The 27,840-nt window shown below is 42.8% G+C and overlaps 1 protein-coding gene across 3 annotated transcripts in view; it reads right to left on the reverse strand.

The window, feature by feature from the left end:
* LOC310997399 (homeobox protein PKNOX2-like) overlaps positions 1-27,840 on the reverse strand; it is a 110,391-nt gene that overhangs the window by 45,930 nt on the left and 36,621 nt on the right. The window contains exon 1 of one of the 3 annotated variants that reach the window (XM_083987077.1): positions 14,728-14,868. The exons of the other annotated variants lie outside the window; for them this stretch is intronic. The gene's annotated coding sequence lies outside the window, so the exon portion shown is untranslated. Of the gene's footprint in view, positions 1-14,727; positions 14,869-27,840 lie in introns of those variants that run through there. 3 annotated transcript variants of the gene reach the window in all.

The raw sequence follows: 27,840 nt of genomic DNA on the forward strand, positions 1-27,840 counted from the left end.
TACATATAACCTATGTGTATTCACTGCATGAAAATGTCTTGTAAATTACCTATGTGACCTGAGGGAGGGGCGCTTTTATAAATGTGAATTTAATTAAAGCTTTTATTTATCAAATTTAACCGCTTTTAACCGACATGAATAATAAAAAACCTGTCTGCTCTCATGCGCAAAGACGTGACAGTACGTGGATCCCAGAAACTTTACCGGACACCCTGAGCTACTGTGTAAAAAAAAAAAAAATTGTCTCATAATGCCATATAAATCCTTGTGTGGTCATGAAAGACAGGCAGCAATTACAATGGGTCGGTGCACTTGGACTGAGTGGTATTGACCTGGAGGGAAAAATGCTTGATTATAAGCTAGTGAAATGGAACTGGAACATCTGAGCAAAATCTCTGCACCGGGTTGCAACATCCGTTCAGAGCTGCCTGCCGCCTCAGGAAATAAAAAATGTTGCCGTAAATCCTCCTGACCGCTAAAGCCGAGGATTTGCGGCTCTGCGATTGTGAGTTGCGAGGGGTTCTGGCCTGATGAAAAGAAACTGTAACAACCACATGATAAGTTTTAGAAGAATACCATGCAAGGAAGGATTTTCTAATAAAAATCTAATAATATCTCATACAAAGTGAACATACTGTACATCCATAAGGTGCAATGAGCTTATTCTGAATGTAAAGATTGTTGCAAGGGGGACATGAATGTGATTCTGTGGTTGGGGTTTGATGAGAAGGATTACACAGCTACTCCTGCTCTGGTTATAGTCTCTAACACATCTCACATCTGTGTGTCCATCCCCACGCTGAGGCTCTCTGGGCCGATTTCAGGTTCCTTCTGCCAAACAGGAAGTGATGCAAACACGTCGCCCCCCCCTCACTCCCCTCTCTCTCTTCAGAACCAGGACAGTGCATGACAGACGTTCGCAGACAGTGAGCTCATCCCTCGCTGAGACTCAGACCCTGGCAACGTCTCTCAGCCTGGGAAAGTCAGAGACAAACCGACTGAGAGCGAGCGACATCTGAACCTCCTGTTCCGCCGCTGCCAACACTCTGATGTTGAATAACAGTTTAGTTTCAATTGATGAGCTCTAATTTGGGGTTTTAGCTTGCAAATCTGCATGTTTTATCATGTCATACTGTGTGTGTGTGTATGTATTTTGGGTGCAGCATTATATGAGCACGGCTGTGTGTTCACATTTTGTTTGTGTGCCACGTCCTTGTGTGTCTCAGCCAGTCATTTTGTGTACTGATTGCGTCTCCCGGTTCCTCTCTCCTCGTTCCAACTTGTATCAGCTGAAAGGCATCTTCTCTGTTATCAGTCCTCATTTTAATTGCAAATGCAGCGAGCGTGTTAGTGATTAAATGGAAAATTGCACATTAATTGATGAGACTGAAGATAAAGCAATTCCAATTACTGCACAGTATTTTAGGCGGCCTCTCAAGTTTCGCCGTCCCTCGAAGGAACCAGCCGCCAAAACGCCAAATTTGAGAAGGCAATCATGCATCCATAAATAAACACATGGGGACACGTTAACGCGCGCAGGCACATGCCATACCATGGCCGACGAAGCGGAAACGTACATAGGAGAACAGACAGGAACACTGCAAAAACACCAACTAACAAGACGTTTAATTTCAAGAGTGAAATTAAACACACCCAAAGAAAAAAAAAAGAAAAGAAAAAAAAGAAAGCACAAATCTCTTTCAAAGTCGTCTCGCAAAAGGAGACAATAACCGCCCCGCAACCGCCTCTCTCTCTCTCTCTGTGAACTCAAAGGTGTACAGTTACACAATAAGTCGTAAAATTCATTTTGAGGACAAATGACATGTTTGTTCCTCAACAAAGGCCTTTGAATTATTACAGTGTTCATAATGCATATCAATTGAAAAATGCCTGTAGTCGCAATCAAAATTCAAAAGCAAGCATAAAATGGAAAATGAGAAGTAGGCATAAAATTATTCCAACAAACATCAAAGGGTTTTATGAATTTGGATTGGAGGCACTCGCACTCTTTTTATCGGATTCTGTGCAGTACCAAACGCTTCTATTCAACATTCAATTTTCCAGCAATTCTCAGGCTCAGAATGGGCCCGTGCTCCACTGATGTAAGGTTAGTCAGTGGCGTAGAGCTGCAGTTTCACTATGTTTTTTTTTTTTACCACCGAGCAACTGAAATGAAAATCCATATCTGGTTACATATGATGTGATCACAGTCTGCCTCTGGCCACCACACTTCAACCTTGTCTTGCCTTTGGTTTTGAAGGTGAATTCATTGCATAGCGTTGAACTTCCATTAAATGTGAAATGGGAATGTTTCCTGCTGCAAGCCAAGGTGATAAAAAAAAAAGGAAAGCAGATCCATCCTTGTGATTTAAACACAGAGAGCACCATGCCCTGCGATCCATGATCGTGACCTGGCAGGGGTTTGCCAACAGATCATTAAAAGCAGACCTGTGATAAAGATATGATCCTCTCTCGTGTGGAATTATCAACACCTCAATGGCTGCAAAATCACAGTGGTTAAATGTAGTGAACAAAGGTGACAGCTGCACAGGTAATGGATTCATTCCTCCCTTAAACAATATAAAACAATTGAAAATAGGCCGTGCCGGCGTCGGGTGTTTGATACAGACACTGTGAGTTTTGTCACTCACTCACTCTTCTACCAAATCAAAGACAGGTGATGATTGGAGTGGAGGGAAATGTACTGTGATCAGTGTTAACATTATTAGCATAACGCACCGGCACCGCAAATCCCCAAATCAACTGTAGGCAGATGTGATGCATTCTGGGAAATGTAGGCACCCATGAAAGTTGAAATCATGTTTTTTAAAGCAGCTATTTGTGAACTCTGTGTGAACTGTGCTGCAGCTACATCGCCAGTGTTAGCATTAGCATTTTTACCAAGCAACAGCTCCAGCCACTGTTTATAATACAAGAGGATAACACATCTGTTTAGGTAGGCATTTGAGCAAGCCTGCTGGTGATTGTATTGTTTTTGCAGCATTTCATGAAATGTGTTGCTGCTTTTTCATTGCTATTTATTGTGCATATTAAAGGGACACAAGGAGTTTGCTTTTGGTTATAAAAAAGTCTCATATTAATGTGGATGAATCTGTTACCAACACTTGTTAATGGCTCCATTTCCGATAAATATATCACTTTGTCTTTATAGTTATTTTGATATTATTTAGTGGTCAACTCGCCCACATTTCCTACTTTTTGGTTTCGCGGACGCTGCCCGGCGGGTCATGGGAATAACACCGCTGAATCACCGTTTATGGTCGGAACTACGACGGTATCTGATCGTCTTCAAACCTCTGACTTTCATTCTTGATGAATGAAAACATTCTTGGCAAATGTTTTCACTTTCGTCTGTCTTGCGCCGGTCCAAGAATTTCACCGTGCGCGCGGAGGCTCATGGGAAATGTAGTGTGAATACTTTGCTTTCCAAAACTCCTTGTTGTCCCTTTAATGGTACTGTATGATGAGTGGGTCTTCGTGAGTATTCTCTGTGAGAAGTGCTATATAAATCAAATTTTACTTACTTTTTTATATGATATGTCAGTGGTGCAGAGAGCCAGAGTTAGCATTAGCACAACACTGTGTCAGCCACTGCAAATTGGTAACCTAAACAAACAAAGGATGCTAATGATGCTAACTCTGCCTGGTCTACTTGTGTGATAGAGTTTGACTGAGCCTCTAACATAAAAAAAAAAGTTGATATATGAATATTACTTCACTTAGTATCAATCACTGACAAAAGCTCTTGGAGCTATTCAAAATTCTCCAAGCAACTAGTATAAAAGCCCCTCAAAAAACACCACGCAAGGGCGCTTCATTCACCTTCATAACCCACGGAATTGCTTGGAAAAAATGTTCACAAGGGCAGTCTGCAATTCTGAGGCAAAATTAGTCAAATCCCCATGATGCCAATTTCTTAAAAAACCACCACCACAACAACAAAAACACAAGTCTGACTGAACTAGTGATCGATTGGATCTGCATCTCAGAATCCTGAAGTGCGCCATGAATAATATCTGGAGCAAATTCATAAAAGAAGAGACACAGTTTTTATACCGAAAAAAATTCTGCATTCACATCCACCCTCCACAGGTTGGAGCCGTGACAGGTTCCCTGAAACCTGATCTGACATCACACGTGCATGGTGACTGAGCTTTTCTGCGGGTAATGCCGTCATTTGCACATTTCCCCATCAAAATCTCATTTAATCCGTCCCTGTTTGAGTTTGCTGGTTTAAGAGGTTGACCTGCAGATGCAATGAATAACATTTTTGGAAGTGGGTATGTCACCTTGGTCAGAAATTATGCATCTTGATGCCCTGCAAGAGAGAAAGATGAATAAATAAATCAGGTGTTTTTGAATATGAGTAGGATCTAATCATCACCTTATTGTCAGGCCTGATTTACAATGCAAACACCAGGAGGCGAGGCCTTGATGGCGTTGAGTAAACTGGTGGAGGGAAGTGCGGAATGGTAATGAGGCTGGGGCAAGGGGAGGGGGAGGGAGGGGAGGGGGGGCCCCTGTTTATACATTTGTGGTCGGACTCGACACAGAAATCAGAAAACACACAGATCAGAGCGCAAACACACACACACACACACACACACACACTCGGGAACGGGCACACATGCAAACACAGGCATGTAGTTGTATATTAATGCACAAATGCCAACACTGAACACAGCGATAGCAAAGATTCAACCACTGTCATCCTGAGGGCAATATCACGCACACACCGTGTCTTGCCCTTATGTACACACACACAGGCACGGATGCCTCAGCACACACACACACACACACACACACATACACACATAGAGGCGTGAGTGCATTCACAGCCAGAGGCAAAGATAGTCTCACCAGTGGTCTTAGGGCTACAAATAACCCCGAGGCTAAAGAGAGCCCCGCACATACTCAGGACCCAGTCCACACTCCCAGACCACCTCATTAACCTGAGCCAGCAGCCCCCCCTCCCTCCCCCCCTCCCTTCCTCGCACCACCCTGCCCCTCACCAGCCCACACTTACAATTCATACCAGTATCATTTATTCATCTGCTCTTGTTGATTGGACTCATCCTCTCGCCCACCAGATAGATAAGGCATTGGATTTGAAGCTCGGTGAAGGACGTTTCAACATTATTGTGGACATTGTTAACTCGGGGGGTTGAGCGGGGGGGATTGCGAGCGGTGGTTTTGCGAGCCATGCCGGATTAATGTCGGGGCCGTTGTCTGAAAAGATTCTCCTCTCATGGGGGCGGCGGTGGTGGGGAGAAGTTTGTCTGATTTCATGTCTCCGGTTGCACTGGAAGTTTCTCGGTGTTGCCGTATTGCAACTAGTACAGTTGGGTGTTAGAGAACGAGACGTGTTGAAGAAGAAATGAGCGCCCCTGTGGTCACCGCAGGGCTCAGCGAAAAGCAACACACTCACATACAAATGAGACAAAATAAACCAATGTTAGGTTACCCACTGCTTATGAATATTGACTGAACACGGACTAATTAATAAAATGATCAGAAGCGGGAGTGAAGTGTAAACAAACTGTGATGCTCAGTCAGATTTTGTTTATGGCCTCACAAGGTGAAATCTTCAGCAGACATCTCCAGCGCTCAGAAGCTCAGCAGGTTCCCTCTTCTCACTCCAAAGGCTCCTCTGACTCGTCCTTATCAATTTTCAATGACATTTTGCGCTCAAATTTAAATTTATAACCTTTCCAGTTTATTCTTTCCTACTGAACTTTTTAATGAACGTCCTTCACATATTCAAATGTGCCCCACAGCCATAATGAAGACACAAGGATTTCCCCTGGGCGTAACAGTTTGCAAGATTCATCTCTTTCTTTCTAACTGCTGACAATGGCGTTGCTGCTCCAGTCTGACTGTGAATCTTGTTTTCTTTGTGTTTATGCTAATGTTTGTTTGGATATTACAGATTCCGGTTTGATTGTCTTCCTTCCTGCTTTTAAAAATTAGATTAAAATCGCAAGTAAAATGAATCGTGGCGCAGTACAGAACATTTTTGTAATTCTCACAGGACAGAAGCAAATAACCTTATTAGCATAGCTAAAAGCCATTATTATAATGAGGAGAGCTGTTTTATTTTATTTTTTATTATTTTTTAAGAGGCAAAACATAAGACCGACATGAAAAGAGTATTCAGGCTTCAGGTAAATGACTGTAGCGTCTCGAATCATCATTATCTGGAGGGGCCTGGTTTTTCTTTCATTTCACTGAATAACATGGAAAGAATGAGTTTATATTCATGACTGTATTCTATTGATCCTCATTGAGATAAGTCATGTCATATCTAATAAACCTGCTCAAAATGTTGACTCCATCTATCAATAACTTTTCAATTTAATATATTATATTGATTTAAATATTGAACCACACAAAGCACTGAGTTGAGATTATAAGTTAATGTGGTTATATTTTCATTGGATAACAGGAATCAGGAAGTTTTGACAAGAAATGTGTCATGTGTCAAATGGCGTGCAGGATGTTTGACTGCAAAATCAATTTGCTGTCCAATGTATCATTGTGTTATATCATGATAAATAGCCATTTTAATGATAATTTATCATTAATATTAACTGACGAGTGGTGGAACTTAATATATCAAATATGCTATTCTATCATTCGACTGTGCATATTTAATACTGTATGCATAAAAAATGGAAAACAAACAATAAATCTGAATGATCATAAAAGGCTAATATTAACTCATGTATGTAACATTGCTAATATTACAGACATCACTATGCACTGTCTGTTGGATGGAAAAAAAAAAAAAAAAAAAAAAAAACTGCACAGAAGGTTTCTGATTGGTTACTGCACGATTATTGCAATGATCACAAATCGACTTCCTTGACTTCAAGTAAAAACAAAGACGGTTTATCTTTGGTAAAAAGCCAAAACATCAGAGTGAGGACTCCAGCTTCCCATTGGCTACAGCTCAAATATGCCAGCGTGGAAGTTTGTTTGCTCCCAGTAGGCTGCAGCACTCAGTCCTCCCGCATAGAAGAAGAAGAAGAAGAAGAAGAAGAAGAAGAAGAAGAAGAAGAAGAAGAACATGGATATGGATATGACATGATACATACAAACACAGCACACATGGACGAGTGCAGTGTGCGGCAACCCAACGATGTCGGACCTGCCTGAGTGAAGTTATTTTTGGTTTCAGCCCTGTCATGGATAAATTTACACAAAATGGCGCTGCATGGTTTCCTAAAACAAACACACACACACACACACACACACACTCTCATACAAGTGCATGAACACACACTACTGTGGGTGGGTGGAGAGTGCTAACAGTGCATGCTTCACCAACAAAAATAGCTTTGCAACAGCGTCTGTACGGTGCAAAAGGCTCAGAAAAGCATGGATGATGATGATGATGATGATGATGATGATGATGATGATGATGATGATGATGATGATGATCAGTAGAATGTGGATCTCAATGACAGGTGGAGATATTCTGTCTCTGTCTCTGTCTCAATCAATCTGATGAAAAGACCAAAGCAAACACTGAACTGATCCCACCATTAAGCATCCCAGTATCCTCCTCTGCACCACAAAGCTCCTCTGTCTCCACAAAACACCATTTCAAAACAAGTCAATGAGCCTCACTGTTACTGGCTGACAGCTTCACTTACACTGAGCTTTTTATTTTGATACAGTCCCTCATGCTCCCAGGTCGGTGGCTAAAAAGACTTGTTTTTTTTCTTTTTACAGTGTGTTTTCTTTTACAGAGTCTCCAGTTATGCTAGGCTCCACTGAATGCTAACATCAGCCTGCTCACAATGGGATCATCCCTATGTTCCCCGGGTCCTATGTTCCCCACTTTGTATAGGACCGGGGAACATAGAACCCTTTTTCTAAAAAAGGATCCTATGTTCCCCGCTTTTTCCCAAAAGGGTTCTATGTTCCCCGCTGTGTCCGGACTGGGGAACATAGAGCCCTTCTTTAGAAAAAGGGTCCTATGTTCCCCGCTTTTCTCAAAAAGGACCCGGGAACATGCAATTTTTGTACCCATACAGAAGTGGAGTTGTGAGTGACTTGGCATATTTTTGAGAAGTTGAGTTGTGACTTTGAGTGAGAAGTGGAATTGTCCCATTGGTTGGGTTTAGGCAATGAAGAAAGGAGTTGGTCAAGTTTAGTAAAAAGACCAAGTAGAGGCTAGACAGGCCAGATAGATAGGCCTAGAGAGAGTCCAGATAAGAGAGTCCAGCATCAGCGGGGAACATAGGACCCTTTTTTTGAAATAAGGTACTATGATCCCTGGTAACAGTGGGGAACATAGGACCTTTTTTTAGAAAGAGGGTCCTATGTTCCCCAGTATGTATTGCGACCGGGGAACATAGGACCCTTTTTGGGGGAAATGGGGAAAATGGGGAACATGGGACCCTTTTTCAAAAAGAGGGATCGGGGAACATAGGACCCGGGGAACATAGATACGCTCCCCTCACAATAATGGTGCTAATGCTAATGCTGATGTTTAGCCAACAACTCATCCATAGAACAACAATAGAAGTGACTTCCCCCTAGATACGACCCATACGGTGTAGAAACAGGGTTACACCAGCTGTCGTTGACCTTCGCTGTAATGGAGACAACGATAGGCTACAACCCATAGCATTTCGTCTCATATCTTGCGTAACAGTAGTAGTTTAGTTGGGGTTAAGTACAAAACCATGTTACCGTTAACCCCAATGATCGGTTCATTTGGGCATATGTAATCATGCTTGGATGCGGAATAAAACAAGCGAGTCGAGATCGTTTACAAGGGGCGGTCTCAGCTCGTTTCCATTCGCGCCCTGGAACAGTCCATTTGCAATGAGAACGTAATCGACTCAGCAACTGACACAACGCGCAACACGCTGCTGATAGTCCATTGTTCTTGACGACCTGGTTCAGGCTGAAAATATATACAGTACCTAGGATGACTCGAGTCGGCTTCTTTTTTTTTTTACCATGTTCGGGTTGGGTTTGGGTCGAAAAAATGACTCTGATTAGGTCAGGTCAGGGCTTCAACCGCAGTTTGGACCAAGTCAGATTTTAATTCTCAAGCCCATTGAGACCTCTATTTCATGTTTTTTTTTGTTTTTCCCTGGTAACATCCTCCTCCTTCTTGGTAAGATTCCTAACCAATGAGAGAACAGTTGGTTTGCACATGGCATTTATTTACAACTTTGGATCGTTTGGGACTGTTAACGTGTGAACACAAACAACCCAAAAGAAAAGTGCAACACTTGTATCAGTTGAATCAGAATAAAGCAAACAAACCACAGGTCTGAATACAGTTATAAGTTACATTAATAGCCTAAATGTAGAGATAAGGCCGTGAACTAAAGAACAACACAGACTGATGGTTTCACAATGGAAATGAAAAGCAGTCTCCTGTGTTTTGTCGACATCATCCATTGACCATTAGAGGTAACAATAAAAACTTGGCCTTTTTAAAGGTCAGGTATTAACGGTAACATTAATGGTGTTAAAAGCATTTGGCAAATTTAAGTTTTGAAATAAAAAGTCGCCAAGGGCAACTGAACTGGAGCAACACGAAAGACTGAACCAAATTTCACAGCAATGCATCCAGTTGTCATGACGCAGCTAAAAGCTACAGAGCTGAAACTATACATTAATTGTCCCAACCCAGTTCTTGAGGGAGAATCAATGGGTTTGCAACAGACTGGTTGTGGGGGTCAGACCGTACTGACATTGGTTCTGGTGTTTGCTGCTTGTCAATACAAATACAAAATGTGTCAAGTCTTTTCCTTTAAAGGAGACATATTATGTCCCTTTTCTACTAATTAAAATAGTTCCCAGGTGTCTTAAAGACATGTCTGTCACATGCTTTGGTCAAAATACCCCAAGGATCAAACATCACAGCTCTTTTCATCCTCTCAAAACAGTCCGGTTCAGAACAGCTGGTTTCAGTGCCTGTCCCTTTAAATGCGAATGAGCCACTGCTTGCTTTTTTTGTCAATTCTCATATTTTGGGGGCCGGAAGGCAAGACAAACACCCAAATATATGTTAAAGAGCCTTCATAATTGTCCCCTTTCAGGTCAAGGTCGATGGTGGTTGCATCATGTAGGTCTCCCTCACATCCTCATCTAGATAATGTCATCCCCCACATTTGGGATGTACAGCTTCATTATTACATAATTAATAATAATGGCCTTGATTAGCAGTGGTGCTAAGATTGGGAAGCGTAAGTCATCTTTTGCTCTCATTGTTGTCACACACATGTTCCTTCTCCATTCAGCTGTGTTCAGGCTTCAGCAGGAATGGCAGCCAGGATATTTTATAGTTGAAAGGTGGTGGAGGGCTGAGTGTCTGTCGAGTGTTTGCTAAGCTGATAACCATCAGAACGACGAAGCTAGAAAAATTCTGGCAAAATTGGAAATGCAATCAACCCCCCCACTGTTCCCCTAACCCCCCCACAACACCACTCCAGTCCTCCTCTTCCTCCTCTGTCATGTGTGCTGCCAGCTGGTACATACACTGTGCACCTTATCAGCCATTGCATCTCCAAGGTTTCTTCTTTTTTTTTCTTCTCTTTTTTCTTTTTTTTTTTTTTACAGATAGCTTATCACAGCGAGTGTGTACCATCCATGTCGGTCCAGAACATCTTGAACTACTGGTGGACCAACATGACTGACAAGTGAATGACACACGGTGGAGGGTTGGCTCATTCACTCCAAACACGGCACACAATCGCACACATGCTCATATATTACCTTTCCTCTAAACATAGCAATACAAAATACACAGCACAATGGCAGCACATTATCAGCTGATGGCTAGCTTCAAGAATCCAGAGACTGTGGTCTCTATGGGATAATGAACTCCTGCACAACAGCCTTGTAATGGATAGACCTGCATTGTACATGTACCGTATATGGCAGCATATGGCAGTGATGTAGTGATGCAACTCTATTGTCCATTGAGGCTGTAGTTCGTCATCATGTTGTGTTACATTGTAGTGAATAACACTGAATGGAGTGTAGCTTTTGTGACTTTCTCCTATGTGATAGTGTGTCCAGAATGCCGGTATATACAGTATGCAGGAGAACGTGCTCTTTACATATTACATTACATAGTATTTGTTCTTTCATTTTACTATAATTTTGGTAAAAAATACTGTTAAATTTGTCCTGAGGGTGGCGCCATAGGGTTTATTCTTATACATCCCAGTTGATCAGGCCCAGCTCTACTATATATTTGACCACTACACAATACAGGCAAACTTAATCAGTCAAGAAGCAAAGTTTTTTTTTTTTTTTTTTTGTGCAATATGCAATTTATATGAGAGTGGGCAGGATGGAAGAATGTGAAGGGCTCTGATGCTACATTCAACATTTAACAAAGACTAGCACAGTGAAACCTTGCTACACATTTTGTATTTGTGGGGATTCATATGTGGTCCAGTTTGCTCAACTTCAACTAACTTGTAATAGTTTGGCTCCAAACATGACCTTGTAAAGACTCCTCACATTTAGTTATAAAGATGTTACCAGCATGTCCAATGGGCTCTGCAGTGGTAACAGGTGTTAACTTATCTCAGTGGAATAAGCTTCAGATAATAAGGGTTAGGGACCAGGGTTAGTCCACAGTAATGTTAATACTGAAAATCCAGATTGGGTTAAAATGAATGAAATGAACACCATTTACCTTCAACCTCCATTCATACTGCACCATGCTAACTCTCTATCAGTCCAAGGTTCAGCTGTCCGTGGGACTCTACTCATTTTCTGGCTGCAATCTTAATTTTGGAAATCTGAGTCTCCAACACAGTTACAAACAGCTGAAAACGACCCCCGGAGTTATCATGTTTTCTGTTTGTCTTGGATCCATCTCCTATACACATGCTTCGCTGTCATCTATAGTCCAGTAAAAAGCTGGTGAGATATCCCCATCAGCGTTACGGCGCTTCCTCCCGGGCCGCTCGGCTGATGTTTGCGTTTGAATTCTCCTGAACTCTCCTGAGCCGTAAACCAGGTCAACACCTAGTTTATGACTGACCTTGGGAATTGAAGACACATTGTGGAACTGCAAGTATTTTTCAGTGGAAAGCAGCTTTAGCCCTGAAAAACACTTTGCGTCTGAATCCACTGACTCATTTACAGCTCCTTACTCACAATCCAGGGAGTTCTGTGTAAAGGACTATGAAGTGAACTCATCAGCAAAGTGGGAAAAAAAAAATTCAACTGAGGGGACGGTATGTTACATTCGGACAGCATTACAATGAGGTGAACTCACTTTATAGTGAGTAGTGAGTGATTGGTAATGGTGTAAATGTTGCATGACATCCTCTCATCAGCATCTCCTCTCTCTCAGGGTTTTAATTCAGCTGGATTCACAATTAAGCCTAGTTTTTTTTTTAATGTTTCGGTTGTCATGACAACATAACACGTTTGAAATAGTGAAAGGCAACCCAATAATGATACATGTTAGCTAGCAGTCCTTTCAATGGTGCCTGACTTCACACTTGCAGGGTGCATGCGTCAGCCATTATTACCCAGAAAGTAGTCCATCTTTGTTCAGAAAGTGACTAGATTTTTCACTAATGGAGTTTTTTTTTGGGGGGAAAAAAATTTAATGAAAACGGTCTGGAAAATTTGTGAATCTAATGACAAAGGTGTTGAATCAAAAACCAGTGGTTGATGAGGAAACTCCAACCACAACTGGTTGTAACTGCATCACTCAGCCACTCAGTTAGTCACAGACGTTCTGGGATGATGGTTTGTAATGTCCAACACACACACACACACACTCAACACACACATACACACACAGATCACCAGAAGGGAATATTTGAGGAGAATGGTGGGGGATTAATGAGATGGGGTTTAGCAGGTGGGCGATGTGTGCGTGTGTGTGTGTTTGTGCATGCCTGTGTGTGTCTCCAGTGTTAGCCACTTAAGTGTTAACGGAGCTCTGGTTGTGGTGGTGGTGGTGGTGGGTGAAGGGGGGGGGTGTTTGGGTGAGCTTGTCTTGGCGGGACCAGGCAGACAGGAGCATGGTTGAAAAGAGGCGCTGCAGGCCAGACAGAAGCAGAGGATGACAGAGCAGACTGGCATGTACAGCCCAGAGGAGCTGAGCCGCGGTAATGACAGGTCAGACTGAGCACGAAGAGCAGGGGGCTCAGAAGAGATATGCAGCTGACTGCAGCAGCTAGAGCCCACTGATCATTTGAAAAGAACAAAAAGCTAAAAGCTACGATCCTGTTAACACTGTTGTGCTGTTGAGATGCCACAAAAGATGCATTTTAACTGGGATATACTGCAGAGAGGAGTGGATATTAGGGGCATTACAAAACCCCGCCCCCATCTGTCCCCATAGCCACGTTCCCACTGGCCAAAAAACCCATTTAAACCTGCTAACAATCGGCCTCTGACCACAGTGGGAAAGGGCCACTGAGCTGCGTCGACCCACGTGAAATGACTACACAACCGACACAGGTTTTAATTGGCTCGCCTCTGATAGGCTCGCAGTGGGAATGTTACACCCGGGTCAACCCGCTAATTCATGTGACGTTGCGCCAGTCGGAACTCGTACAAGATCCTTTGCGCGCACTCACCTGGCACAGTACTGACAAGACAGCAAGATAAGAGAGCTTCTCATGATCCGTGGGGATGGAGGGGAAAAAATACTGACTACCGCTGTAGCGTATAGACTAGGGATGTACCCGAACCCAAATACGTTATTCAGAAGTAGCCCTACACAAATAATACTTTGATCCAGAATAGTTTTTCTAAAGAAAAAGAAACGTTTGGATGCATGTTTTTGAGCCAACTACAAGAGATTAAAACAAAACGGAACAAAAAAAAATGTTGGTGTGTGTTATGAGCCAATCACATCACACTGCCACAGCAACAGCACATAACCAGGTGACTCTGGTTCACACTCCAACATTCTAGGTGGCGCTAATGCACCTTAACGGGAAAAGAAGTGGCTGTAAAACGGTGGATACATTTTTGTGAGTGTCACAACCCCCTGAAACGACTTGTTTCACTACCAGAATTTGATCCATTCAGTCCCATTACATTTGGAAAGTCTAGAAGAGCCGCACGTTTAAATTATTTTATTCCTGTTCTAGTTAGCCAAAAGCTAAACCGGAAGTTAGCCGGCTAGCTAAACGGAAGTCTCTAGTGCGCCCACTTGCGGTTTATTCCCGAATATGAATAACAAATCCATTTTTTTTTCATTATATCTTTTTGTAGTTAGATGCTGCATAAAAAGGTAGTGATAGGTCATTGTTTTCCTGTGCGTAGTGACATGTGTGCTGATGGCAACGCGCTTTAATGCAGTGACAATAAAGGCCTCTTATCTTATTTTTAGTGGGAAAGCAGCAAATATTACATCTGCACACAGTTTTTTCAGGTACTTGGCAGGTATGTTGGTCCAGCATCCTGAGAACCAGCCCCAGGTCTTCTGTCTATTTATGCGACCACAGACTCTATTATGTCGAGATCAGCACTCTGTGAGGACGGGGCCATCTGCTGCAGGACACCTTGTTCTCCTTGTGTCTGAAGTCCGGCTGTGTGTTTGGACTCATCGTCCTGCTGCAAAAAATTACAGTGGGACTAATCAGACGCCTCCTCGATGGGATTCTGCGATGGATTCCTCACGGCGTTAAGGGGACCACTAATTCTGACCAATTCCCCGGCTCGGTATTTAGAAGCGTAGCCGCAAACCTGCGAGGAGCCTCTCCGCCATGCTTCAGCGATGCCTGCAGACATTCATCATCTCGGAGAACAGACTTCTGTTGCAGCCAAATATTTCCAACTTGAACTCATCAGCGCAGAGCACCTGCTGCTGTTTTTCGAAACCGCAGCTCTTGTATTTCTGTGCATGAGTGGATGACATGGCTTTGGAGGAATGGCTCGTTGGCTGCGGGTCTCCCACACGGACCACTTCTGGCCGGCGTGCCACAGTCCGACCGGTCGGTGCCAGCTCTGAGCCGATGCCACCGGATAACGTTCAGCTTCAAAGTGAAAGAGAAATCTTCTTTCTTCTTCTTTCTTTCATCCGCTGAACCGTTTCCTTTCACCGACCACCGTGTTTCCGGTCCTCAAACTTTCCCATTGTGCTTCTGCAGGAGAGCTTGGATGGCACAACTGGAAACATCTGTAGTCTTACTGATACAGCATGACCACCTTGTGTGTTGAGTTTAGTTGTCCCCAATTTCCTTTTTTTCTCTCCTACACAGCTGTTTCAGTTAATTATTCAAACGTAGCATCGTTTTTTTTCTTTTCTTTTTTTAATTAACACCTGTTTGGTATAATTTTATCACACTGGTACCTTCACAACCTGCTAACTATGAAACTGCACTGTACATTTTTTTTTTAAATATATATACTTATTAGGTTGTGAACTGTGCGACTCTGGCTACAGCTGTGCTTCTCAGAGAGCCAATCAGTATCTGACACATCTCCTTTATATTCAATTCAATTCAAACAACTTTATTAGTAATCCCACAAGGGGCAATTCGTTTTGAGCAGCAGGTTGTCGTGGTTCATATAGCCTATGACCCATGATAAATAGTCAATAAATAAATAGTCAATACAACACACATCAGACAACATGAAGCTTAGGATGGATAATATTATAAAAGCTTGTGATAGCCTACTGTATAAGTAGAGATAATTTACAAACCACATTGCTATAAGAATTAAGAAATGAAGAAAAAAAAAACCCTATGAAGAATTTAAAAGTCTGAGTGCAGAGGGGACGAATGATTTCGAGAAGCGATTTGTTTTACACATAGGGATATACAGAGTTGGTCAGTGTTTGATCGTCGGGCCGCTCCTCTGTGAAGTTGCTGGACATTGGCAGGAAGTGGAACATGATGTCATACATACAGTACAGATCCGGATCGTCCCCCGACACGCTCAGTGGGTGACATGTTGTGGTTGTCGACGCATGCAGGCTGTGCGAGGCCTGGGATGTTTTTCAAAGCTTCCAGGTATTGTGAACAACGAGGAGATGGCGGCAGATGCACGACGCGACAACGAGCCTCAGGATGAGACCAGTACATCTGTCGTAAACGCCTCAGATCTTTTATTTCAACTCGTGAAAAATGGGAGGAAAAAAAAAAAAGGTGTTGAACAGTTATATATGTCCATAGGAGTCCTTGTGCGGTCCTGTACTGTATATCACTACAATATCATGGTGCTGCTTTTACCTGTCCTGAAGTCATTATCTGCCCATATACACATGATTTATAAAAATCTGTTTACATCCCCATCAGGTAACGTAAAAGCTTTCAAACGCTTGTTAAATGTAAAGGAAAGCTCTTTAGATATAAGCTATAAAGTGACCCTGTGCGGCTGCCGTCAGAGAGCTTTCACTTTGCAGGTGCATTAGATCCCAAAGTGAAGCTATCTAGAAAAGGAGTCAGGCAGAAGGGAACAAATAAAGAAATGAAGTGGAGCCGGAGACGTCTTGAAGACCAAATAGTGAGGCCAACATCAGCGGTGTTTGCTGCTCTTGGCTGGACGGCCTCTGTTTGTCTTAGTGTCGGGGGCAAAGACAGCCGGCAGCAGAATGGAATTCTTGGAAACACCAAACAAAGCCATATTAAATTTCCTCCGAAATGCCACGGGGGAGGGACGAGGAGCATGCGAAGCAGGGGAGGATGGACGGACGGATGGACGGAGAGGTGGACAGAAGGAATTAGGAGGGAAAGACACACTGTGAAGAGGACGGTGGGTGGGTAGAAAGCTCCAAATAAAGGGCGGAAGCCATAGAGGAGAGGGAGGAAAGGAGGATGAGGAGAGGAGGAAGGACTGGCGATGCACAGTCATGCTGGAGGTTTAAAAAAAAAAAAAGACAGATCAACTAAACTGCAGCTATGAGCTTCCACACTGACTGTTGGACTGTTTCAAGACAGGAGGAGCTCTGACAGTCACCAGAAACCAGAGAGTTGATGTTTCAACACTACCTGTGCCAGAGCCAAATAGCTACAGCTCTTCTGTTACTGTGTGTCTCTATTGAAGCTAAATACAGCACAGCGCCCAATAGGAGTCAAAATCCATCTGTGACAGTACTGTAGGTGCGTTTCCATTACCCCTAGAAATGCGTTAACCTAAATATCACAATAAAAAACTGGTAATGGAAATGCCTACATTTCCAAAAACCTCTCAAACATCACTAGAATATTTTTACGCTCTCATGAGGTGGTTTTTCAGACGTTCCCATATAAAAGTGTATAGCAAAAATGCTGCAGAAACACTTATTTCGCATTTACACATAGCGTAGGGCGTCATGTGACCAGTTCATTTGAAGCAAGATGGCGCGCTATGTGTGGACAGAGGAGGAGACCGAAGTGTTGTACGCTGCCTTCGTCTCCTGTTAAACACAATAACAGCTGTAGTGGCAGCTGAGGTCGTTGTCCATGGAACCATGGAAACACAAGATGCGAAGTCATGTGTGATCAGAAGAGGAGAACGAGGAGTTTTGGAAAGCAAAGTGTTCTCACACTAAATTTCCCATGAGCCTCTGCGCGCACGGTGGAATTCTTGGACCGGCGTAAGACGGACGAAAGCGAAAACATTTGCCAAGAATGTTTTCATTGATCAAGAATGAAAGTCGGAGGTTCAAAGACGATCAGATACCGTCGTAGTTCCGACCATAAACGGCGATTTGGCGCCGTTATTATCATGTCCCGCCGGGCAGCGTCCGCCAAACTGGAACTAGGAAATGCTGGGATAGCCGGACACTAAATAATAATAACAAAATAACTATAAACACAAAACAATATATTTATCGAAAATGGACCCATTAACAAGTGTGGGTAATGCAGATTCATCCACATTAAGACTTTTTTATAACCAAATACAAACTCCTTGTTGTCCCTTCAAGAGAACGCAAGATTAGACTTTAGTTACCGCTCATTCGCAAAACACCTTTCAGTGGAAACAACTGCAAATAGCAATTGTACTTTTTCAAAACTTCAGAAATATTGCTTTTATTTTGTGAAAACCTGTACTGTCTGGAAACACATGTCTGCTGGTGAAGTAACAAACACCACTTGTTACTTATCAAAATTCAACTTATTAAAACCTGCTCAGACTGCCATCTCAAGTGCTATGACTCTTATTTTGTCTTTACACTTCCTGTCAACATAAAAACCAGATGTGTCTCATTGTGTATGTTTTAGTACCTGGCAGGAAGCGAATGGGCAACTCATAATTTTGGACGTCTGCTCTCAGCTTTCAGAAATATATAATTAATAATGTGAACAAGACTTCTGATGTATTTACTGTGGTTGGCAATAGCAACAAAACCAGAAATGGAGCAAAAGAACAAATGGGTGTGTAAACAGAAAGTCATTACTGACTAATACTGACCAAAACCCTTTTCTTTCAGCATGTGACATGTGGTTCGTCTTATTTCATCCTTTAGCACTGAGCCTGATTTAAAGCACTTCTATACAAATATATAGTGTATTGTTTCGGTGGACGTTTACTGCTCCAAAATCTCTTTGGTGTAAGTGGCTCCCCCCGTAGGAAGGGAGGAAGACAAAGACAAAGCCACACCGGACTGCAGGAAATACACAAAGACAGTAGGCTACACACACGCACACGCACACACACTTCTTCGCGAGACAAAAGCGAGCTCTATTTGTCACGTTTCCAATGGTGAGATGCATCTTCAACTGTCAAAAACACACAAAACTGCAGGTGCAGCAACAACAACAACCCCCGCCCCGAGGAGGAGATCGACATACCAGAGCTACAGTTGGCGAGCCGGGCCGAGGTCTGCTTTAAGGTAACCCCCCCCCATCCTTCCCCTCCACCACCACCCCCCACCCCGCTCTCTCTCTCTCTTGGCTGAAGGGACATCTGGAGTGCATTAAAGCACTAAGGACATTGGATCTCCCCAGAGCGCCTGACTGGATGGGTGGCCCACTGTAGCCCCCTTTCAGCAGCAGGGCCCGGCCCTACCTGATTGATAGAGGGAGCCCCCACATGCACACTTAACACTCACACACACACACATACTGACAAATCCCACACGGTTGACATACAGTGTGGAGCAGCGATACACTGCCGGGGCTGCTAACATGGATTAGTACGGACACGTGTACTTCCACCTTTCTGTGTGTGTAGTCGGGCCCATCAATCATTCACTAGAAACTCAATAGACTTTAAGTGCAGCGCTTATACATGTGAGTTTAAACCTAATGGGTTGAAGTGTTTCTTTGCAAACGCTTGTAATCAATACACAGGATTTTATATGATAATAATAATATGTATTAACACAATTCTGAATTGTAAAACTTTCCTCCGTAGTGTTCCCTGAAATACAGACATGATCTTGTTTCCTGCTATTCCTTGAAAGCGCTTTTCTACATGTGAGTTTAAACCTAATGGGTTGAAGTGTTTCTTTGTAACCACTTGTAATCAATACACAGGATTGTATATGATAATAATATGTATTAACACAATTCTGAAATGTGGAATTTTCCTCCATACTGTTCCCCGAAGTACAGACACGATCTTGTTTCCCCGCTATTCCTTGAAAGCAAAAGAACAGACGCTTCTATAAGATTTTTTTTTCTTCTTCTTCACGGCTGATGCTGCACATGATGACAAAACACACACAAACTTTTTTTTTTTCAAATGAGGAAAAGTTCAAAGAACCTCTTCATCCACCCCCCCGACAAATTGCTTTGCCTGATTTGCCATTTCAAATAAATTGCAGTGTTGGCCAAAATTTGCAATTCACAGGAAGTTGTCCCCTCAGCCACACAGAAGAGGTTAATCCATATTTCACGTTTGAATATGAGATGGAAGGAGGGAAGGGGGGGAGAGACAGAAAAAAAGGGAAGGGGAAGGGAAGATAGGTAACTCTTTGCCAGGAGATGAGGAGCGGGAGGAGGAGGAGGAAGGGGGTGCAGTAAAGAGGGGGGGGTGAAGCTGTGGGAGTGGAGGAAAAAGGCGAGAGAATGGGAAGAACCAGGCATCATTTAGAGTAAATGGCATCCAAAAACCTTCTCCAATTATCTTTGCCTACCATGCCAGTGAGACTGACTTAATTAAAATGACTTGAGAGACGAGGGGAGAGAGAAAGGAGCTGCCAGTGATTGAGGGGGCAAGCAGGCGACGTATCTGCACTGAAACACAAAGCTCAGGCATCGCGCTGGCTGTCGACCACTCTCCCTTTTCAATTCCCGACTTCAAAAGAGAATAAAGAAATAATAATAAAAAAAGAGAGGGGGCTCTCACCATTTGCAGCCATGTAATTGCGCTATTTAAATCCTACATTTTTTATCATTGTGAGAATATTCATTGGGGGAAAAGAGGAATGTATAAAAATGGATAATAAAACTGCTTCTTTTTTTTCTTTTTTGTTTTGTTTGTTCTTGTCTGAACCCCCCCCCCCCCACACACACACACACACACACACACACGCACACGCACACTCCCCCATTCTATAATCCTTCTGCCTTTTTTTCTCAGAAAAACCTCTGACAGTGACCTTTTCACATGAGGTCTGTTACTATGGAAACACCGTCCAGCCCCGCTATGTTTGGTGTTTTCCTGTCACCGGGCGGCAGAAACTGGCCCACTTGTAACTGAGAGGAAGAATGAATCACATGTAAAGATCTGTCAGTGTGTGTCTGTGGCGTCTCAGACTCGTGTGTGTGTCTGAGGCCTGTGGAGGAAACGCAGCGTCTGCTGCTGTCAACATGTGGATGGATAGTTTTGTTTTTGACCCCTCAGAGCCTTTTGAGGTCACCTGACATAAATACACTGGGTAGCCTATATATATACTCTATATGTTGATACATTCCAGCCTAAATATCATAGAATAGATATTGATTATGGTTACCTATATATTACTTTATCATATGTTTTGACAAGTTCTTTTGTCTTGTCACATACATATATACTGCCCAAGTGCCCATTCAAAAAAAAAGTCACACACTCTAATATTTCATTGGACAGGGGCGGAGTGGGGCACCAAAATTTACCGGGAAAATTCTGACCGCACCGGCCCACCATCGGCCCAACTCCCCCCCCCCCCCCCCCCCCCGCCACACACGCACGCACACACACACACACACACACACACACACACACACACACACACACACACACACACACACACGCCATTTACATATTTCTGTACCGCTCACCGCTCAAACAGAGCTATGTGTCATTCCATAGGGCAAAATATATGAGTGCCAGAAGCAAAAGAATAATAATGTGGGTGAAACAACTTAATTGGGGGTCCTCCCCCAGAATTTTTTTTGTAAAGGCTACACCATTTCCCATATTCTGGTGCATTTTAACCAATACATCCATGATTTTAACACATTGTTACTTTTATCTAGCTAAAAAAAAAAAAAAGAAATTACAGAAATACAGAATGTGAAAGAGCTGCAATTAGTGCCTCCCAAGCAGATTTAGCCTACTTAACACTGCTGACCATAAAATTACATCCAGTCATGTTTACTCCTTTATTTCCCCTTCTCAACTACTCTACTCTGCAAATTGATTTTACTGACAGCGCTCTGCAAACGCCACGGTTTCGGGTCTTGTCCTACTCACCAACATGCTTCGGTGCCCATGGAGAAGACAGAGCTGCTGCTGTGATGTGAGAGGTTCCGGCTCGTAACGGTACCGCGGTCCGCATACCGCCGCCCCCTGGCCCACTTACAGTAAAGCACGGACTGTGTTGTCTTGTTAAATTAATATAACTTATAGATAACGTAACACACGGGCAGGACTGATAAGGTTTGCTGGGTAGCTTCCGTGAGTCGTTCTGTTTTTAGCCGCAGCCGCTAGTTTAATGATAACTTTCACAGTGATAGGCTGACGCATTTCCCATGAGGCTTTGCACCATTCTACATTACTTTAAGAACAAACAAACAAATTAAATTGCTGGTTATTTTATATTTTGTGGTCATGAAAGTTCTGTAACATTGAAGTAAAATAATTATATAAAGATAGGAGGCTAAACAAAAATCATTTAGTAGGCTGGATTGATGAGAGTCTGATTCACTATCGCAACCATGAGTGAGAGGTAGAGAGACATGAAGGGGTACAAATAATGGGTGGACTTTTAGTGAGGTGTAGAGGTAGAGCTTGGAGATTATCATGGGGACTTGTGATAATAGTTACTTTTAACTCATGATCACCACACGGCCACGCAGGGCAGCCTGCGGGCCGGCTCACTTGGGTTTATTGGCCGCCGGCCGACCGGGAAATCTCCCGGTCCTCCCGATGGCCACTCCGCCCCTGTCATTGGATCTCCTTTAGCTTTGATTACGGAATGCATTTGCTTTGGCATCACTTGATTAAGCTTCTGCAATGTCACAACATTTATTTCCGTCCAGAGTTGCATTCATTTTTCAAAGAGGGCTGGACTCTGTGGTCACATTGGACCACATTTCTCCCTTGAAGATGATGGTTCTCCACTCTCCTTCCAGTTTTTAATAATGCGTTGGACAATTCTGAACCCAATTTTAGCAGTCTCAGCATCTCCTTAGATGTTTTATTCTTGATGCCAATAATTTGACCCTATAGAAACAGATCGACCACTGGATGAGTCTTCCAATGTGGTTGTTTAAGAAATGAGACTGCATCAGTTAGGGTTAACATAAGCATCCATACAGTAATTATCCAATGGGAAGCTCTTACCTATTAGCTTAGTGTTGTTGTTTTTTTGGACAGCCAGTGTATAAACAATCATGATAATACTTGATTATTCGAAAATATATATGAGCCCATGTGTGCTGTTCCTAAACATAACCTATTCATTTTAGAGGAAAGTCAGACTGGAGCTTTATTGGTTGCAATAATACTTCAAAATCATCAAAATTTCTGGATTCATTTTGACATATTTCCATCCACACATATTAGTATTAGTTTGTATGTTTGTTTTTTTGCTTTATTTTCCCTCCAACCAAACACATTTCTGCAGGTTCCTGCAGATGATGAAGGAGAAGCAGAGAATATTTGCACTGGACAAAGAGAAACAGGATTTATTTCTTGCCACTTTTGTCACCTATTGTTTCTTTAACTGCTCTAAATAAACCTGCTTCCTTACAAATAGTTTCATAAGTCGCTTCTCTAAAGGAAATTAATTCAGTTTGCACCAAACTCTGTGCAGCTAATGTCAAAACACACTCTTCTTCTCAGTAAACACACACACACACACACACATACACACATTCCCTCCTCCCTCACATCTTGCTCAGCCAACACACACTGACTGCTCAAGTGTCATAGCCAACACCTGTTACCGTCCTTTTGTCTTGCGAGTTTATTGTGATACAGTGTACGGCACTTTCTCACCGAGCACAACACACAAACTCAGGCTGTTCCATCAAATGTGTTTGCACAGAAGGTTGGTGGGCGCTACAGTATATCATTTGAAGTTAAAGTGTGAGAATACAGTACGCTGTATACCATGACTGCCAGGATTCACAAACCACTGTATCCATATTCATTGGGGCTGGAATGTGTAGGCAAAGGCAGCTTGGATATAAATCAAAGTAAAAAAAAGAATAAAAACTGATGATTAAAACTTTGAAATGACCTCTGTGTAGTTAATGTATGTAAATGACATTTTATCATCATGTGCTGCAGCTTCTTTAACTGTAAAACAACTCATTTCTAATAAGTGTTGTGTTTGATTAGACGCTGTCTGTCTGAGAGGGTTTGGGCCTGAAACAGAGAGTGTGTGAGAGAGACAGAGAGAGGAGAAGGAGGGTTGAGTTAGCATGACAACCGCTATTTTGATGGGGCCAAAGCCAAGTATCCCCACGTATCCACTTTCCCTCTCCTATTCATCCCCTGTCCTCCCTGCCTTTCCATCTCCAGAGGCCTCCCTGTCCTCTCCTCTCCTCTCCTCTCCTCTCCATCCCCCCCCAGTTTTCTTTCTCATTCTCGCCGTTTGCTCTCTCTTCTTTCTTCCTTAACTCACGTTCTCCCCTCCCACCCAGCCACCCCCCTCCTTTTTCTCCTTTCCTTCTTTTTTCACCGCCCTCTCTCTGTCTCTCGACGTCTTGCTCTGCTTCGGGGAGCTTCACGTTCACTTGTGTTGAGCTTAGAGAGGAGTTACAGGGAGAAGAAATAATAAAAGACGGAGAGAGAGAGAATATTAATCATGTCAGTGTGTGTCTATGTGTGTGTTATGTGGTCATCTGCTGGTTTTTGCCAAATGAAAAAAACAAAAATAGTTTGCGCGGCGCTACTTTGGGCCGTGTCTCGTACTATCTGTGGTGGAGGCCCGAAAAAGTTCAAGCTAATAGTTGTGTGGATTGAAAAAAAAAATACACATCAGCTCAGTCCTTCTCACTGGCCAGATTGTTCTCCCCACTGCTGCTGCACACACACACACACACATATACTGTACACACAGAAACACACACACAACCACCACCACAGTCTCAGCTCTAGTTGCCAGGGAGACCGCCATACCAGGGCTCTGACCCAGGAGGTTTGGGACTGTTTTTCAACCCCCCCCACACCCACCCTCTCCCCTCTCCTCCCCTCCCTCCACTCCCCCCACTCCCACCAAAAAGCAGGAGAGATGGCAGCTGTAGGACAGCTGTTCCTACCCGGCCTGAGCCTCAGACCACAGCCATCATCCCACCATCAGCGCAGCCCAAACAGCATTGGGGGGGGGGACACAAAAACACCCCGCAGCCCAAATGATTAGACACATCTGCCTCACACTTAGCCGATTCTTCGGGAGGAATGGTCTGTGGAGAAAAAAGGGAAAAAAAGGCCTGACCGAGCTTATTAGATATTTAAGATCTCTATTAGCTAATCGCAAACGGTCTGAATGCTTATGTCAATGATGTGCTGTTTCTTTTTTTTCTTCCTTTTTTATAAAATTTGCTTAAAAAGATATTTCATGAGGCCTTCTGATGTAGTTCAGTTATTCATAACATTGTACAGCATCATCTTTCCATCAGATGAGTTTTTTTTTTTTTTTACCTCTGCTCACTGCCCACAACAAAAAATAGCCTGTGGATAATTGGCCTAATTTCCGCTCTGTGTCCAGACACCGCTTCCTAGTTGTTTATGTCACCGAATTTTCCCTCTATATAGCGACTCTGAGCCCTATTTGCATGTCATCCCCGAAAGATATAATTATCTCTGCCGTCCGGCCTTGCTGTGAAGAGGTAGCCATGCGGAGCTCTATGAACGTTTGTACGGACTAATCAAAAGAGAAGTCTGCCGGTTTTGGGGTTTTTGCACAGCAGCACACGCTCTGTGATATCTGCTCAGAAACTTTCTCAATCACGTCGACGGCATTACTATATCTGATGAATGAGCCAATAACCAAAGCGTTACGTTTATTAACAGCGGTGGCAGCAGCATCTCTTCCCCCAGGACGCGGTCGGGCTGGATGGCAGCTGTGCAAACCGCACGACTGTCACCCCTGGAGGCCAGGGGTTCACATCCTGTGGTCTGTGGTCGGGGTTCAGGCAACAAAAGCACTTTGGTTTTTAAGTTTAGGGGGAAAGATGGTGGTTTTAAAATAAACGGATTGTGTCTGAAGTCACTGCAAAACTTTCTCTGTGTTAAATCTTTTTTCCTGTCTTTTAACCGAGTGCTGTGAGAGTCTGAGCAGAACCAGGAGACAGTTTAATAAAGCTTGAGTCACTGCGAGGAGATGTTGTGCAAGATCGGATATTTTGGACATGCAGTCACAATCAACAGATTTGTAATTTTCCAAATGCATAAAATAACAACTAGTCAATCTAATTATATTTTTATGACTTTATAAGACAAGAACTGTTTAGCGAGGTAGATCCAAATAACAAATTTGTGTGGTTGGATGATGCTGAGAAGCTAAAACATCTTTTTCAGTTTAAAATATTTGGATTTTCTTTATTTCTTGAAAAGGCCTGGGCAATGAGACGAAGAGTGATATACAGATGAGTACTGAAAGTAATCTTAAATTGTTTATTTATGTGTCACACTTGTGTGGCAGGTGATACCAACAGGAAAGACTCAGTAAATGTGTCTTGTAATCCAATATGGGATGGGCCACAAAGTTGGCATGACACAAAGTAAAAAAAAATCATTCATTCATTCATTCATTCCCTTACAGAAAAAACACATGAACATCACGTGATTCACATGTGAAAATTTTGCACATGTGAATCATGCCATGTGGAAAATGGGTTCATATGGGAATTCACATGATTCACATAAAATTGGGCCAAAACCACATGTTTCTCATGTACAAATAACATGATTCACATGTGCAAAATGTTTCACATGTGAATCACATGTGAAATTCATGTGTTTTTTCTGTAAGGGTTCATTCATGTAATCTGATTCCTAAAACATGTCTGCTATGACATCTGGTGAACATGGTTGTCGTGTCGATATAAACATCAGCTTTGTGTGGCCTGTGGCAATGGTGCAAAAAGTCAGGACATGTTTCTTGGTTATATTAGATCTTGATAACCAATAGCTGACATTCATTAAACTGTAACAGAGCCACTCTCTTCCAACAAACCAGCAGATACTTAACAGCCAGAGCATGAACCCGAGACGAGCCCGTGGTAGCAGCAGTAGCCCCTTCTTTCCAGTATCCGTTACCCCACTTGCTCCATAATGCCTCCTGCTCGTAGGTGAACACATTGGTTTATTCAGCGTGTAATAGAATTTGGCAGGGCCTCCTCACATACGAGGAGCAAAAAAGAGGCAAACCGAGCCGAAACCCACGACGGCAGACAAACTGTGTCGGCTTTTAAGATGGCGCGGCAAATTAAAAAATACAGGGGGGCAACCGATCTCGCAGGCCGCGGAGCACGCGGTGTAACTGTAACTCCATTGGGGGAACGGAGCGATTACGCCAAGATGGATGGCCGCCTTTCAATGCGTTTCAAGGGCAGACAGATCAGTGTGGGATCATTACTTCTGCGAAGGGGTTGGTTTAGTGGCGCGAATGGAGAAGTTTGTTAATGTGAAGTGAGCATCTTGTGGCAGAAGCACAAAGAACGGACACGAGTGCTCTCAAGCCGAGCTGAAACGCCTGTTAGGAATATCAATACAAGAAAACATATCTTGATATATCTGCAGTTGATGAAGTGTATTCTATCAGTATCAGTATTAATTCATGCAGTTTCAACCTTGGGATAATGTATTACCAACAACTGCAATGGTAAAGGTTTGATCTCATTAACAGAAAACTAGCTTGTATCTGAGTCAAATGAATTCTCATCATCCAAACGGACTGATTGGAGGTCAGATCTAAAAGCTCAAGGAAGAACTAAGTCTACAGGGAGGCTCACACACAAACAGCCAACACACACTAACACCAGTTTAACTGGCTGTGTAGAGTATATCTTCATGGAGGTATAGGACAATTCTCTATTATTGTTTTCATCTCCACATTAATGTTGAATAAAAACTTCAATTTAAATACATTGTATACATGATTATCATGCAATTGACAGACATTGTTGATATTGGCATTGGTATCAGTTAACAAGGTCTGTTTATAAATGTCAGTAACACCCTACTCACTGTACCTGTTTAAGGACATGTATAGTATTGAATGCACAATAACAAGGTATGTTTATACATGGCACTAGGCCCAGTTTAATATAAAACACAATATGCAATACAGTATATATAGTATATCCCTGCTCCATTTCTCCATCAGTTTGGGGGTCCTTTGACCCATGCTTTATGTTAATTGGGGATTTTAGCAGTTGAATACATTGTGTAATATGCTGCATAAAAAATACTAATAACTGTAAACTGTAGACATTTATTTTTTGGTAGAATTGAGACATTCTTTCTGTTCATGTTTGTCTGAAG

The sequence above is a fragment of the Trachurus trachurus genome (assembly GCF_905171665.1).
Source record: "Trachurus trachurus genome assembly, chromosome: 14".
In the NCBI taxonomy this organism is placed as follows: domain Eukaryota; kingdom Metazoa; phylum Chordata; class Actinopteri; order Carangiformes; family Carangidae; genus Trachurus; species Trachurus trachurus.